Source organism: Periophthalmus magnuspinnatus, chromosome 21, assembly GCF_009829125.3.
Source record: "Periophthalmus magnuspinnatus isolate fPerMag1 chromosome 21, fPerMag1.2.pri, whole genome shotgun sequence".
In the NCBI taxonomy this organism is placed as follows: Eukaryota; Metazoa; Chordata; class Actinopteri; order Gobiiformes; family Gobiidae; genus Periophthalmus; species Periophthalmus magnuspinnatus.
In genome coordinates, this window is record NC_047146.1 from 13,270,034 (window position 1) to 13,285,422 (window position 15,389).

Here is a 15,389-nt window from a genome sequence, read left to right on the forward strand (position 1 = left end):
CCCAAGAAAAACACTTGGGTCAATTTAGATGTTAAAGGTGCACTATGTAGCATTTCTTGTAGAGCGTCGGTCCCCTGCTTGTCTCCATGGAAACGTTATTGTTCCACAGCATGGCATTAAACTTGCCATCTCCATGGAGACAAGCGGATGATGAGAGAAGCCACCTAAAGTGGTGCACCTTTAAGATGCTTATTAAATATTGTAACATAATTGGTGCTCACTTATAATCAATCTAGTTAGAAAGCATTATCCTTTTGTAATACATATACTTGACATTTCATAATAGCAATATTTTTACCTCATTTGTGTGAAACTGCAAAACTGAAGATTACTCAACTCTGTATTAAACCCAATTTATTGCTATGGCGTTTGAAAAAGGGAGTGTTGAAATAAGCTCTCGAGAGCAAAACAAATCGTATTAGCCGAGTCGGGCGCATCATTATTATTATTTTGGTCTGTTTTGCATTCAGGTCAGGAGGAAGGAGAGAGTGACAAAACACTACTTTGTCTGATGAGGGCTGCGGTGTACGGGCGAGTAAGAGGAGGGAGGAAGAGGAGGAAGGCAGAGGAGCGAGGAAGAGGAGGGACGCAGAGGAGGAAGGCAGGAGGAGGAGGGAGGCAGAGGAGGAAGGCAGGAGGAGGAGGGAGGCAGAGGAGGGACGCAGGAGGAGGAGGGAGGCAGAGGAGCGAGGAAGAGGAGCGTGAGAGGAGGCTGGAGCCCTGCAAGAGCTGCTGAGTCATCACGCTGGCAGACGAGAGGTGGAATCTGTGTCTGAGCTGGCAGCCTGGCACCGTTACCATGGCACGCACCGCCGACCAGAGAGGGGGACTGCGGCAAACTGGAGGGGAGAGGGGGCTAACGCTGGACAAAAGAACGCTCATCGTTGTTATGTAATGTTACACGCTATAGTTTCAATGATGGCGTAGTCACTCATTCTTTAATAGAGGATTCGTTATCATATATTTATTCTCCATCTGAAAATGTTTCCTCACCTCAACGTAATGTTTTTGTTACTTTTTTTTTTAGCCATTTTTAATCGCTGGGTTTCAGATGATATCACAACGTTCTATATGCCAATAATATTTAATACAAACAAGTGGCGATACAGTACCCTTTAACAAGATGTTAAAGGGTCTAGTCTTCACTTCAATAGAAATGATCAGGTTTAACATTGTAATGAAATATCTAAAAGGCAAATTCATAAAAGTACAATGTGGCTCTCAAGTGGCTCTCACCCCCCCTATCCCAGAGTATGACATCATCACATTTTAGGATCTCAAAACCACTACTTTAGGTAATATGGTTTATAATAATTAGTTTCAACACTGCCCTATTCAGTAAAACTGTTTTACAAATGTGTTGATGTTACTAAATCTATGGAAACCCATGTTTAACCCAAAACAATACATTGCAAACTTCCCATTTTTCTTCTACAGGTAGGTTAGCCTCATTTATTCTGTTGCTCGTTTCAATGTGACGATGATTTAGTCCCTGATGGCGGACGAGGGCCAGTTTTCCCTTTTGATTTCATTGAACTTTGCCATGAAATATCAGGTTCAACATTTGTGGATGTACCAATGGGATAACTACACTATATTACAACACAAAACCACATTTTAAGCTGCCCCCATCTATATTAAATATTATTGAGCCATAGAATGTTGTGATAACATCTGAAACCGAGCAATAGCACCATGATGTATAACAACACATGACTTTTTCTATAACGCTGAATGTTGTAACCCTTTAATAACTCATGGCAAAAAAAAATAAATTATACAATATTCCTTTTCCTCTTCAACTATTGCCTTAAAATGATCTTATAACCTCGATCCGCACTTCGCCCCAGCCTATCCGGAGTGCCAGAGCGCCATCGGGCCCTTGCAGATGGTTAACTGCGAGGTGTGGGTGTGTGGGCGTGCTGCAAACCTGAGGGCCAGTGGCTGCAGCCTACATTCATACTCACAGCAGCTCAGCACATTCACCCGGACCAGAAAGCCTCCTCTTCCTACAGTGCAACGGAACAGTCGCAATGACTGAAAGCTAGGCAAAGAACAGAGCAAGGTTATGTGGGTATGAAGACACGCCAAGACCATTCAGCCAAAGTGACATGGATTTGAAGTATGAATGAATGAATATGAATGAATGATTTTAGGCGGAAGTGATTTAAATGACTTGATATCACTGACATAGCTCATTTGATAGCTAGGATATCACATACATACATCAACAAAACCAGTATATTCACACTAAAGCCAATATATTTCATGTTTACGTGGTATACAAGGTGTTTTTGTGTGATTAAAGCAGCAGTAAGTTTTCTAGTAGAGGGTCAGCTAACCTCTTTGTGTGCATGGAGAGGTTTTTGTTTTCATGCAGACAAGGAGGTGTCGGCAATGTATTTTTAGCAATAAAAATACCTGCAATTTAAAAAAAAAAAACATTGTTGCACACTCCAGGCTAAGCAATATCATTAAGCATGTGGTGGACCCAGTTAAAGCGCATTTTCAGTTTTTATGAGAAATTTTCAAGGCTTTTCAATATTGAACTTTATTACTACTGACTGGCTACGACTTTGTTTATCCAACCACAACAAAATATCAGCTGTAGGCCTGTCACACACATTTTGAAGTGTGATATATTAATTAAGTAAATATAGATGATAAACAATGATACTGAATCCATGAAACCTGCATTATGTCACTGATACAATAATATAGAACATTTACAATGGTTTCTGTGGTATAAATGTGCTGCTATTTGTTAAAAACACCATGAGCGGCAATAAATAAATAGCAGAATGAATCACTTAGAATGAAGTACTTAGTTAAAAATTAAGTACTTAGTTAAAAATTCAAACTTCTACGGTCAAATCTTATCGTACAGCCCAAAAATAACCAAAATTTACCCAGTAGTACAAAGAAAATGTAAACACGGTAAATACTGACCACCCCTCAAAAAAAACAAAAAAAAACAAAAAAAAACAACAACTATTGTTCCATTTAACATATATTAAGTGGAAAGTCGATATAGTAATGACAGGTGACAGGTCTAATCAGTTGACTTATAACATATAGTGACTTTTCCTGCTGCCATTACATTACACTGAACCACTACAGGACGACTGAATGCAGTGATGTTATCTGATACCTAAAAATACTACACTGTACAAGTCAACCAATCGTTTCCTTATCAGCCCATTATGACAGAAGTGATGAAGGCCTACCAAAGTCATGTGCTCATACCGTGTGGCGGGCTAATTTTGAGTGGTTTGATGAGTTCTGTCATGCAGTGGGAGGTCTGTGGAGCCAGTCATCGCTTGGCTCTCGGCCCCTCCACACTTTATCAGCAAAACGTGTGGGTTCAGATGGAGTCCAGCACGGGATGAGCGCACAGACAGGCGGTGAGAAATCTGAATTAGGCCATGTCAGATTGGGATAAGAAGGAGGCTGTTATGTAAAAAGTTATTACGAACTTAAAAGGAGTTGTAAAGAATAGATGTGTTAGATAGTTGGTAACGCTTTTGAGGAGGTGAAACAACTATCGATGTTGAGTTTTGGGCGTGCGATGGACAGAGAGATTGCGGTTTTGAATGTGCACATTTGTACAGTTTTTCTTTAATTATATAACCCGTTACTTTTTTTTTGCAAGAACTCATCCAACACAATGCCAAAATGATGCGCTGGTAACAGATAAAAATAATGAATACAAAGTTGGGCTGCCTAAAGTATCGAAAATCAGATAATAAAACTAGTATCGAAACTAGATACAATGAATACCTGCTCAAATGAGTAATAGCCACATTCACAGGACAGAAATTAAGATTTTCTGAATAGCTTTAGAATGATCTTGAGCTGTATCAGAACAAATATAAGACCACATAGACTAGTATACGCCCATCTACTGCAGGATTACAAAGATATAACACCACACAGTAATATAAAATAAAGTGCTATGATTTAATGTTGAAAATCACATTCTATTGTCTAAAGGTTTTTTGTTTATCATCATCATTGTATCAGAACTGAGTCTATTCCCTAGTATTGAATCAATTTTAGTACTGTGACAACACCAATATAACGTATACTTTCTGACAGCAGCTAACAGACAAAACTTCAATTTTTAATGTTGCATTCCTTCTTATTCAAGAATAAGCCATTAACTCGCAACCATTAGGTAAAAAAATAATACTGCGCTTTCTAGCCGAGTTTGCCCAAGGCTATCTACAAGTTAACAAGATCCCTTGGTTATATTTCAATGCTGCAATCGATTAGGGGCCTATAACTAATAAAAAAAGGGAAAAAAAACATTGTGAAAAGTACCAAAGTTGCTTAACAAAGAAAATTCAGCAGTTACATAAATGCACCAGAAGTCCAGATTACACTTAAAGGTGCACTGTGTAACTTTTCTGGTGGTGCTCGTCTCCATAGAGATGCTTTTCTTTAGAATTTTCCACTGTATGGGATCAAACAGCATAAGTTACAAGTCAGATCGGTGGAGAAAAAGAGCACCAACAGAGTATATGTTATACTGAGCGATAAAACAACTGTAATTGAATAAATGCAAGATACATATGTTTAAAGTCATACTGGGGAACATTCCAGGCAACACGAATAACATCTCCATGTAGACAAGTACATAGCTGACCTCCCACCAGAAAAGTTACATAATGCACCTTTAAATACAGTCACTCGGCAGAGATCACGCAATAAAAAGAGCAAGCCAACGTTTCCCACTTTTCAACACTATCCTTAATCTGAGTCTGAGCCACTCAAGGCAAAGCAAAGCCTGACACTTTTCCAAAATCTGCGGGTCATTGGGGCAGCTGCGTTGTCAGCAGATGTCAGGGCAGATACTGTGGTCGGATTATGTGAAATATTCAGACAAAATCCCCCGTTAAACATGAGCGCTCCAAACATCAAGTCTCCTTCTAGGATTCCCAACATGAGAAGGGGCAATCAAACTGAGGCATTAACACGTTGAAATGATAGTTGCAGCTTCCACTTTAGATGCTGGAATATATTTGATTTTTCTGTGATGGCGTTAAGTTATACCCAGCGGGATGTGTAGTCAAAATAGCCAGGCACCCCGCTGGCACCAGAATTGAAATGTACCCATGGCAGAGCCGCGACCTAGCCTGAAATAACAGTGAAATGCCGGCTGACCTATACTCCTTGATATCCAGTTGCACACGCTTGGTTTGCTGACTGGAAAGAAAAGCTCATTAACCTTTGCATACACACTTGACTGTCCGAGGGCCTCATCGAACTCCAGATGAAAGGAGAAGTTCAGCGGGGCCCGGGAAGTGCCGCTGGAATCCGGAGTGCCCTGTCAGCTTGGGCCAAGGCCTGTGTCTTTCTGGGTACCATCGCTGCAGCTGCCCCTATTCACTGCTCAGGCTGAGTAATCAAATGCAAATGCCCCCCTGCTTATGTTTAATTCTCCCCTTGGTACTCGCTGTAGTGGGCCACCGCATAGCCGGGCAACTCTCCATGGATACGGCCACCTGACAGTCCACAGATCAAAGCTGTGAGGTTTACGGAAACAATACAATCTTAACTGTAAGAAGTGGACTAAGTGAGTGTGACTATAGCGTTCGGCTCCAGTCAAATGAAGCTCGTCGAGGCTAGCAGTTACAGGGAAAGAATTTAGCGCAGAGTATCATAGCAACCAAAGAGCCAATCCGGAGCCAGACTGTTGAAGCTAATGCCACTTTGCACCTGATTTGTCTGTTATTAATGTTTCTATCATGATTTACGGACAAAATGGCAAAATAAAAACATCAGGACCATGTAGAGCCGGTCAATACGAACATTGTAAGACCAAAAACTGCAGCAGTTACAGAGAGAGGTTTGACAATTTTTCAATATAAAGTGAATTGAAACCAGAATCGATGGAGCAGGAAGCGCGCCCATGCTCACTTCCTATTCGGAACGTGGTGGCTAGCGGGTTAGCTTTGTCCATTTATATATACAGTCTATGAATACAGTATATTATGGAAATTATAAGGCAAAGAAATGTAGATCAAAATAATTGTACTAACACGGCTTAACATAATTATAATAGATGCCAAATATCATTTACTGTTAGAGGCTTGTATACAGTAAACTGCATTATGGTGGGTGCATCTTGCCAGAGCTGTAGTTCTATAATTGTATAATTGAATAAATGGTTGACTGAGCCTTAGTCAACCAAATCTTTCATTAGTAAACACATTTTTTAGGATTACAAAAGGGTTTTATGCACAAAAGCCAAACGAAGAGGCATGGAGTGAGTTAGCATGAGTTTTGGGAATGACGGAACAATGTAACCCGCCTTTTTCTAATACTTCTCTGTATATAGCTGTGTATATAGTACCACATATGCTTTTAGTCATTTATTTGATTCACAGTGACAGGGGATGCTTTAGTAGACCAAGAACGTTTTCAGCCAACTGCAGCCCTACTGTATATTTGAACACGCCAAAGAACATGTCAAAACAAAGACATGGTGATTTTCTGTAAACCGCAAACCAAACGGAGCCCTTTGTTTCTCAATAGGGCCTTGTACATGTAGCCCCAACTTAAAAAGCCCCCAATCGTTCAATATAGGAAAAATGGAACTATACTTTTTTTGAGGGGGGGGGCGTTCTGTACTACGATGAGATCTGAGCGGTGGAGGGTCGAGTTGTGAACTTTTATGACTCATTATAGACAAAAACTAACTACTTAAGTGTTACTGTACCATTTAGAATAGTTTTTTGGGGATATTTCTGCTTTATGAGTTATTGTGACAGACCTAACTGTGTCGATGCAAACTTACTAATTTATTGCAGGTCATATTTTTTAACAATGTTGCTCGTTTTTTGGGGGGATAATTCTCCTTAAGGATTTTGTGTCAGTGGCATCATTTAGTTCCCATATTATTGTTTATCTTCTTTATTTCCATCAGCAATATATCAAACTTCAAAATATGTTATCGGGACAGGCCTATGTACATGTCCAGCACATGAATATTCCTACACACTAACCTCGAATTTCCTTTCCCATAGAGCATGAATAATCTTTTCCTTGACCATTACGTGCTTTTTATTGTGGCCTATAAGTATCGTGAGACAGAACTTGGATAGTTTTACTGTCCTCTGAAGGCAATGTTTGACAAGTGTCCTACGCAATGGTCTCCATAGCAATTTGACATTCATTTTAACAGAGCCATCAAAACATTGAACACAGCCAACTCAAACAGCGGCTTTATAGTGTTGAACAATGTTTGCCTAAAAGTGGAATGCTCAAATACAGCGGTCCCACAAAGTTCACTTTCCTAAGGGCAACCCACTTTTCTCCAAAGGACACCTCGATTTGTACAACTTTCCAAGATGTTTCCCTTGTAGAGAAAAGAGACCAGGGAACAGAGTGTGCAGACTCAGTGCTCTGGACATATTTATTAAGTGTTTTGGTGCTTTTCTTGGCTGGGACATCTACAAGAGAATTCGCGTTTTAATTTTGAAATGGACTTAGTGCGTAACCCCTTTTCGTGGTTACAATAGGCTATAGCCAAGTCTCGTATTGTATATTTTATGAATATGAGCAATTAGACTTGTGGTAAAGGCACTGACGAGAAATTCCATCATTTTCAAATTTAAAAGCATAGGCCACATTAGTCACAAAATCAATATTGTCAGACCAGATTCAAAAGTAGTCTCATCAAAAGTTCAAAAAAAGACAAAGTGCTTCAGGAAATGGCAAAAAGTCTGGCCGTAAAAACTAAACAGTACATAAAAACTTCATAGCAAAGTTCACGCCTTTGAAACTGGTCATATTAGGTACTTAGCCTTGAAGTTAGCCTTTCCTGTGTGACCATAGCCCAGTGTGATGCTAATGAGTGTGCAAACATCTCACCTTGAAAACAATGGACGCATAAGCAAGAGCGCTAGTCTCTTTAGCATGACTGACACGGGCGGTCGCTTCCTGCAGACAGCTTTATAATTACAAGGTTCCGGACTTCTGTGGGACGTCACAGTGGAGCAAATAGTAAAAGTTTCAAACAAGTTTTTAACAAGTAGTTTTGATGTGTCTAATTTCAGCTTGTGCAGGCTTGTAAATACCAAAAATAAGCAGTTTTGGCAAGTGAAAGTAGTCCTAACTCAAAAAAAAATTATTGTTTAGGTAGAAAAACTATGGCCTTTACTGGACATTTAAAGAAAACTTTTAAAGTGGGAACCAAATGTAATGTGATCAAGGAAGCTAGAATATATATTAGCAAAACAAGCAAAACATTTTATCATACATTTAGTATTTGCATTAGTATAGCATTGGCTATTAACTGGTATGACAAAGGCTAGCCTAGCTTTCACACAGCCAGGTAATAACGTTGCACAAAGCTGACCTTTACATAGTTCTTGTGGCAAAAACAAGAACAACTAGCTACAAATTTTGCATATTTGTCATAATTGTGAAGTGTTTTGGGTTTGGGATCATGTAAATGCAAAAAAAAAAATGCTTTGCTGGTTCAGCATAGTGCTTAGATTAGCATTAGCAAGAAAACACTGACACGTAAATCAAAAGCCAGCACCAAATCTCTGCAATCCCACATGTTGTAGTTCATTTTTTGACTCCTCCTGAACCGAATCACAAATTTGAACAGCCCTGCCATAATAACAAACTTATCTCACAGCTCACACGATGAAAGACGGGTTATTTTGAATTCACAGTCAAAATAGATGAAGATTTGGTTCTGGGAGTGAGATCAGAGAGAGAAACAAAGCCGTAACTTTTCCGCCCTAACAGCTGAGCGATAAGACAAGAGCACCGAGGCGAGTGAAGGGCTCATAAAATGTGTATTGCCGACTGTCTCCAGTGCAGTCTGGGGTGAGCACGGGGAGAGAGACACTGCAGATCTATGCCCGCTGTCTCGTCTCCTCGCAGTCTCTACAATTGGACACAGAATGGAAGAAATCGATATAATGAAGACAAACAGCAAATGCTTAAAACAAGACTAAACTGGGTCTCTAGCCGTTTTATCTCTTGGTGTTTTTTCGTTCTTTCACTTCCTGGTGCGTGGAGTCCTGCTGAGACTGCAGTGCCCGCCAGTCTCAGACAGCTTTCTCCTCCTGATACTTGGGCTATGTACAGCAGCAGATGATTATTAAAAGGCTCAAAGATTTTTTTCTTTTCACACTAAAAATAACAGGGTAGACAGGGTTGCCTTTCTAAAAAGACTAGGCCAAGAGACAAGAAAATTCAAGCCACATGCTGCGTTTTTGTGCAGCCCACTGTGTCCTCTGATGCCAGATCTGTCGCTAGTCAAACTTTATACATAAAGACTCATACATAGAGCACACACATGGTTACAAGCTGTGGGATTTGTAGTTCTACTTTACACAGAACTTTCTCAATCAAATATGGCTGCTGGTTACTTTATGTGAACAACATCATCCCAAGTTTTTTTTTTTCTTTTAAGAAATCCAAAAGAGCTTGGCAGGTACTTAATATTAATAATACATTAGTCTGATAAAGTGCTATTAGACACTCAAAGAACTATTATGCATTGACTTTACACTCTGGTGGCAAGTAGGGTTGTCAAAAGTATCGAAAAACCAGATACTAATCCATACTAAACTAGTATTGAAACTAGATACTCATATTAGAAAGTATCAATACTAAATCACTGATCACATAACTTGATAACATTTTAACTTTCCTGAACAGTTTCACCTTGAGTTTTATCAGAACTAGTGTAAGACCACATGGTATAACAAACAAATACTAATAATATCAAAGAGTGGCTGACAATCACAAACCATGCACTTGTCAGCTGTGCACTGCTGTCCCTGTCCCAATCAAAATCATGGCCCCCAACGATAATTGTATAAAGCCTATCTATAAAAATAAGCACTCAAATGTCAGAATGTTATGGATAAAAAAATTAGTGCCCTACTGATTTCAGTTTATGGCTTCACATTACAGTGCCACAAGTGCCCACTAGTTAAATTAGCAACAAAGCCAGGGGAGTGGTATCCTCTCCAGTTTCCATAACATTTGTGTTTCCAACTTCAAGCCACGTCCTGTCCCTTTTCCCAGGCTGGGATCACTCCACCACCCGCATTCATAAACAAACAGTATCTCCACAAAGCTCCTGCCCTTTTCTTTTCTTCCAGCCCGAGAGCCACCTACATAAACGGGCCGTGATCCACGACTCCTGCTCAGACTTGAAGCAGTCTATCTTGGTCCCATAACTGCAGCCCTGTTGTTAATGACAGACTTTGTAACCTGATTCCACACACACACAAATGCATGCATATCCCAACCCCCGAACTACCCAAGCATATTTTTTAAAAGCGAGCTTGCTTTTCCCTTTTCCCTCCATATTGTTCCAACACAAACTGCCAGCTGCTTGTGACAGCCAAATTACTGTGCGCTGAGAAATGATTGCTATCACAGGCTTAGCCCCCTCTGTCTCTCTCACTCTCTTGCGTCGTAACCCTGCTCACCTCATGCTTTCTGAAATGGCCAGACGTCTGTGGGAAAATTATACACTTTATGGTCATCAGTGGTGTCTGATGCTGCAGCCTTGAGGTTTGCAGACAGCCGCTGACGAAATAGAAGAAGTTCAATAAGAAGTTACAAACCAAATGACAAACTTTTCGGAGATTGGGGTCCTTCCTGCAAGCTTTATGTTTGCAAGCCAGTTAGATGCAAGACAGCTCCATAACCAACATCTAACTGAGCCATTTAAATATTTCTATGAGTTCAATAATGTACTGGAAAAATAAAACTCAATGTTTTTGGCATCTCCACTCAACAAGTTTCAAGCTTTGTAACCTCAAATATAAAATTGTTCAACTAAAAACCTTTTTCTCAATTTTCACGCTGCAGTGTGAATTCAGGATAAGACCTAATTGCAAATGTGATTGGTCAAAGCATTCCAGTCTAAACAGGGCATACTGGTTGCCTGATCAGTAAACAAGACAACACCCTTTTTTTCTGTACTTTCTAAAGACGTATAGTTTTGAACCATATCCTGTTCAAAACATAGGGTGAGTGACAAACAGATCAACCAATCAGAAGAACACATAGTAAGTTTAGGTCAAAATAAACATGGTGGACTTATTAGTAAAAAAGAACAAAATAGTACTCGAGCGAAGGTGTATTCCGGATTTGAGAGACCGGCCCAGCAAATTCGCAGCTGAGATATGCTGAAAGATAAAAATGACAGCACAGCAATTCAACTTTATGTAAATGCTGGTTGCTCTGCAAGATTATGCAAGATTAAAGCTCAACAACATCATTTTCTAAAATACAATTCATTACATAATGATGTCTTTGCCACATGACCCACTGTCACCCGATGTCTAGACACTTGAAACAGACAATGGCTGCTCCTTGCAAACAGGGCTTTTTTTTTTAGAAATCAATGCTCCTTGTTTACAAAAAGCAGAATTACACTAACCTTGAACCACATTGACTATTTTGCAAAAGATAGGGTTAATCACAATAACAGGATACAAGTATTCAAGACCCCCAGACCCCCGGAGCCTACAGACAGACTGCCTGACGACCTCTTATCTGACCACTATCAGGGGACTCCAGTATGTGCGCAAGTGAAAGGCAAGAAGTCACGAGCCAGGCAGTGGTGGCTGGTCAGCTATGGAGCATAAACAATGTGATATTTAAAAGTGGTCACATGTAATAGGTCAGTGTATTAACAGCATGTTGTTAATTTCTTCAGTGTTTTTTTCTGTTTGTAATTTGGAAAAACAAATCCAAAGATATTAATTAAATATCCATATTGTAATTCTACACAAACTCAAGCTTTGTCAGGTTAAACTTTTCTGGTGTAGGGTCTGCCACCTGCAATAAGATCTTATTGCTTTGTCTGAAATCTTTCACAGTATGGCATTAAACTTGCTATCTCCACAAGGACAAGCAAGAGAAACTACCGGGCCAATTGACAAGTCAGATCAATAGAGAGGTGACCGCACTCACACCAAGAATGCATGTTTTTGATAGCAATAAAATACCAAGACAAGCTTAAGCAGATAGTGTGAAGCAATAACCTATCATAGAGACAAGCAAAAAGTTACATAATGTACTTTTAATTCACTATGCCTCCTCTTTTTAGAGCCATCAAAATAGGACCTTATCATTTTCCATTTTGATCCATCTAGTGCCAAATAAAAACAGCAAGAACAGAAAAGTCTGCTAGTACTCCAGCTAAGACGCAGAGGCCAAAAGCTAAAGTGAAGCAAAGGCCTGATTAGTATGTGGGAATGTAATTTCAGGGGAGCCAGTACTTGGAACAATGTGTGAGTTGATTCGAAGGATGAACACTGGAGCGCTAGACGTGCCCATTCACACGTCTTTTAATCGGCACAATTATCTCCGATGGTTTTTCTGCGAGCGTTTACACCTCAGTAATGAAGTTTGCACCCTTTCAGCAGCAGCTTCCCTCCATTTTTTTCCCTTTCTTTTTACAACTGATTGCCTCTCCACTCAGTGCCAGGCGTAATGGAGCACACCTGGGCAGAAGATGTCAAACAAAAGACTGTTTACATATTGTGAAAGGCTCGAAGTCTTAATGATATTCTACTGTGCCCAAACCTGTAGCCCCATGCTCTGGCTCTCCCCCCATTCAAGAAGAAGTGCAGGGCAGGCAATTGTAATGTTAAAAGTGCGCACAGCGGGAGGTGATGAGACGCACGACCTGCAAACCCTCCCAAAAAAACAATTTGCATGATAATACATTTCCCAAAGTCACAAGTAATGCCCATACTAGAGGTTTAATTTGATAGCAGCATTAAAATTAAGCTACAACCGAACCCAGGCTTGTGCGTAAAGATTTGGATGCAATATTTGTACCCAGTTAAATTAGACGCAATGTAGAGCAATTTTAGATGTCTTTGTTAATATTTACATTATTTAAAAGGTTATTCAATTATTTTGCGTGGAAAAATACGAGGAAAACGCACGTAACCTCTCTTTCCAACAAATCAGCAAACTTCTAACCACGTCCACAAAAATGTCCATACTCCATACGTAGACGCTCACGCATTTCACGTTGTCTAGAGTTCAAAACATACCATTTTACGCACACTTACCTCGTTAAATAGTCTTGAAAGTGCTTTGTAAAGATTCAGCAAGAGGCGCAAGTCGAACTAATGTGCCATCTCCCAAAAAAAATCATCAATCAGTACCCGATTTGTTTTCCAAACTCCAAAAAGCCGAGTCTGCATGACGCCAACATTGTCTCCACGACGGTTGCGCGGTGGAAAAAAGTCAAAAATCATAAGGGATTCGTCCTCAAACGGGGGAAAAAATGGAGGTACATGTTGTTGCGCTGGTGTTTTAGCACGCCGTTAGCTCTGTTTAGGTCTGACTTCTCAACTCGCTCTGAAGGAGACAGTGTGGTGAAGGCAGGAGCCAGCGGTCTGAGGAGGAAGTTGCCGTGCTACAACTCTCTGTAATTAACACAGGTCACGCGCCAAACAAACCGCGCGCGCACATCCGGCCATCGCCTTCAAAATAAAAGGGTAAACAGTAACAGTAAAACCAGAACTATATTTATAAAGGGGATGCAGTTATTCTTCAAATGTATAATGAAAGCTATAATTAACTGCTATGTCTTAATTGTTGTATTTAGCATAAGATTTAAAAGTACTACTGTAACCTAAAGTCCAAGAGCAGTGCTACTCAACAAGTCATAACGTCCATAACTGCACCTTCAAACACATAAAACATGAGAAACAATACTAAAGTGGCCATGCCTTTTGTTTCTATTTTTTTAAAGACATAAGCTTACATGAATTAATTTTGTAAATCGACAAATAGAAATCTACATTTGGGATACTGCGCTATGGCATAAGCAGAAATCAAAGTTTTACCAAAAAATTTGCCTTATGTGAACATGCATACAGTTTGATCATAACTATTGTGACATGCCAAAACTAGACTTATTACTGTTAGCCTATAAATGTTAGATAATTATATAACATACACCCATTTAATTACATTGTTTTAATGTTCCTCTCAGGGCTCTTAAATAAGTAACCCAAGTATAGAATCGATTATAGCCCACGTCACATAATTCATATTACTAAAAAGCCTGGGTGAATATTTGGAGTAGTATCTGGGCTTGTTTTGAGATGTGCATTGAAGTTTATCTATCAGAATGTCTGGGATCAGATTCGAAGACAGACTTGTGATGATTATGGTAGGCTTATTAATCTAATGCAGCATAGTTAAATATTTTAATTCAACTATTTAAAAAAAAATCTAGCCAAATTAGAAACAAATTCAGTCGCTTTCAGTTGACAGATTGTGTTTTCAGTTGATTTACCAATTTCGTTTTATACTGAAAGTTAAAACGTATTTCCGGTCCAGACGTCGTTTTACGTAACTTGACTAAAGGACCATAGCATGTTTCAGCTGTGTAATTAAAGGACCATTACCATTGATTTGTTCTATGCATAACCACTTTGCAAAATGGAGCTTTTACCCTATTAGATTTTAATGTTTTTTAAATGTTCATCTATTACCTATCTTACAGTTCAGTTCTGAGGCTTTTCTGACATTACATAGTTTTAAATTAGGCAAATGATTCTATATATGAAGAGTATTGTTTCGGCTTTTTAAGTAGCCTATTTTGTGGTAAAAAGTATAACCTAGTATTGAATAATGAGTAGTCTGCACGTAGGCTAATGTTGTTTATAGGAGTTCAATGGAGAAATGTGGTTCACAAAGCCGTATTAGCCATACTGTGGAACAAAGGCCACGGAAAAACATCTCCATGGAGACAAATAGAAAAGCTACACAGTGCATCTTTACATTTGTAACCTACATAGCCCTATGTAGGTTACACATTTAAATTTATGAAGTCAAATCTAGGCTATATGCGATTTTACCTCACACTACTGCATTACTATTGTTTCTTATTTATAATTTCAATTTTGTGTGAATGGAAACAAATGGATAAATGGACAAAACATTATCTGGTGTTTTCAAAGGATAGACTGGAAAAAAAAAATATGAAGAAGTTTTGCAAGAAACACAAATCATCTAGGCTAATACTCTTAACGTAGAAAAGGGAGGAATAATGCATATTCTTTTATATATTTTAAAATTTAAAATTAAAATATTTAATTTAAAATGTTTGCAAAAAATATAGTCTCGAATAGTCTGATTTAATTGATATAGTTTGTATAGTTTATAACATTCCCCGCCCCTCTCCAGACGGACCGGCTGCGGGGCACGAGGGGCCGTTTCCATGGTAACGAACTCCCAACTTTACAACAACAACACTCCGCGTTTCGGACCCTGCACTTTGTTCAGCTTTTACCACCATGACCTCAGAGTAAGTAAAAAAGAACAACTTGTTGAAAAATATATATTACTATCCTAATTTAAAACGGTTT

At 39.2% G+C, this 15,389-nt stretch overlaps 1 protein-coding gene across 1 annotated transcript in view; it reads right to left on the reverse strand.

Annotated features, from left to right (window-relative positions):
• The window catches only part of LOC117389135 (activin receptor type-1-like), a 37,420-nt gene extending 23,980 nt beyond the window's left edge, over positions 1–13,440 (reverse strand). The window contains exon 1 of the mRNA XM_033986738.2: positions 13,077–13,440. The gene's annotated coding sequence lies outside the window, so the exon portion shown is untranslated. The remainder of the gene's footprint in view (positions 1–13,076) is intronic.
• Positions 13,441–15,389: the final 1,949 nt, after the last annotated feature.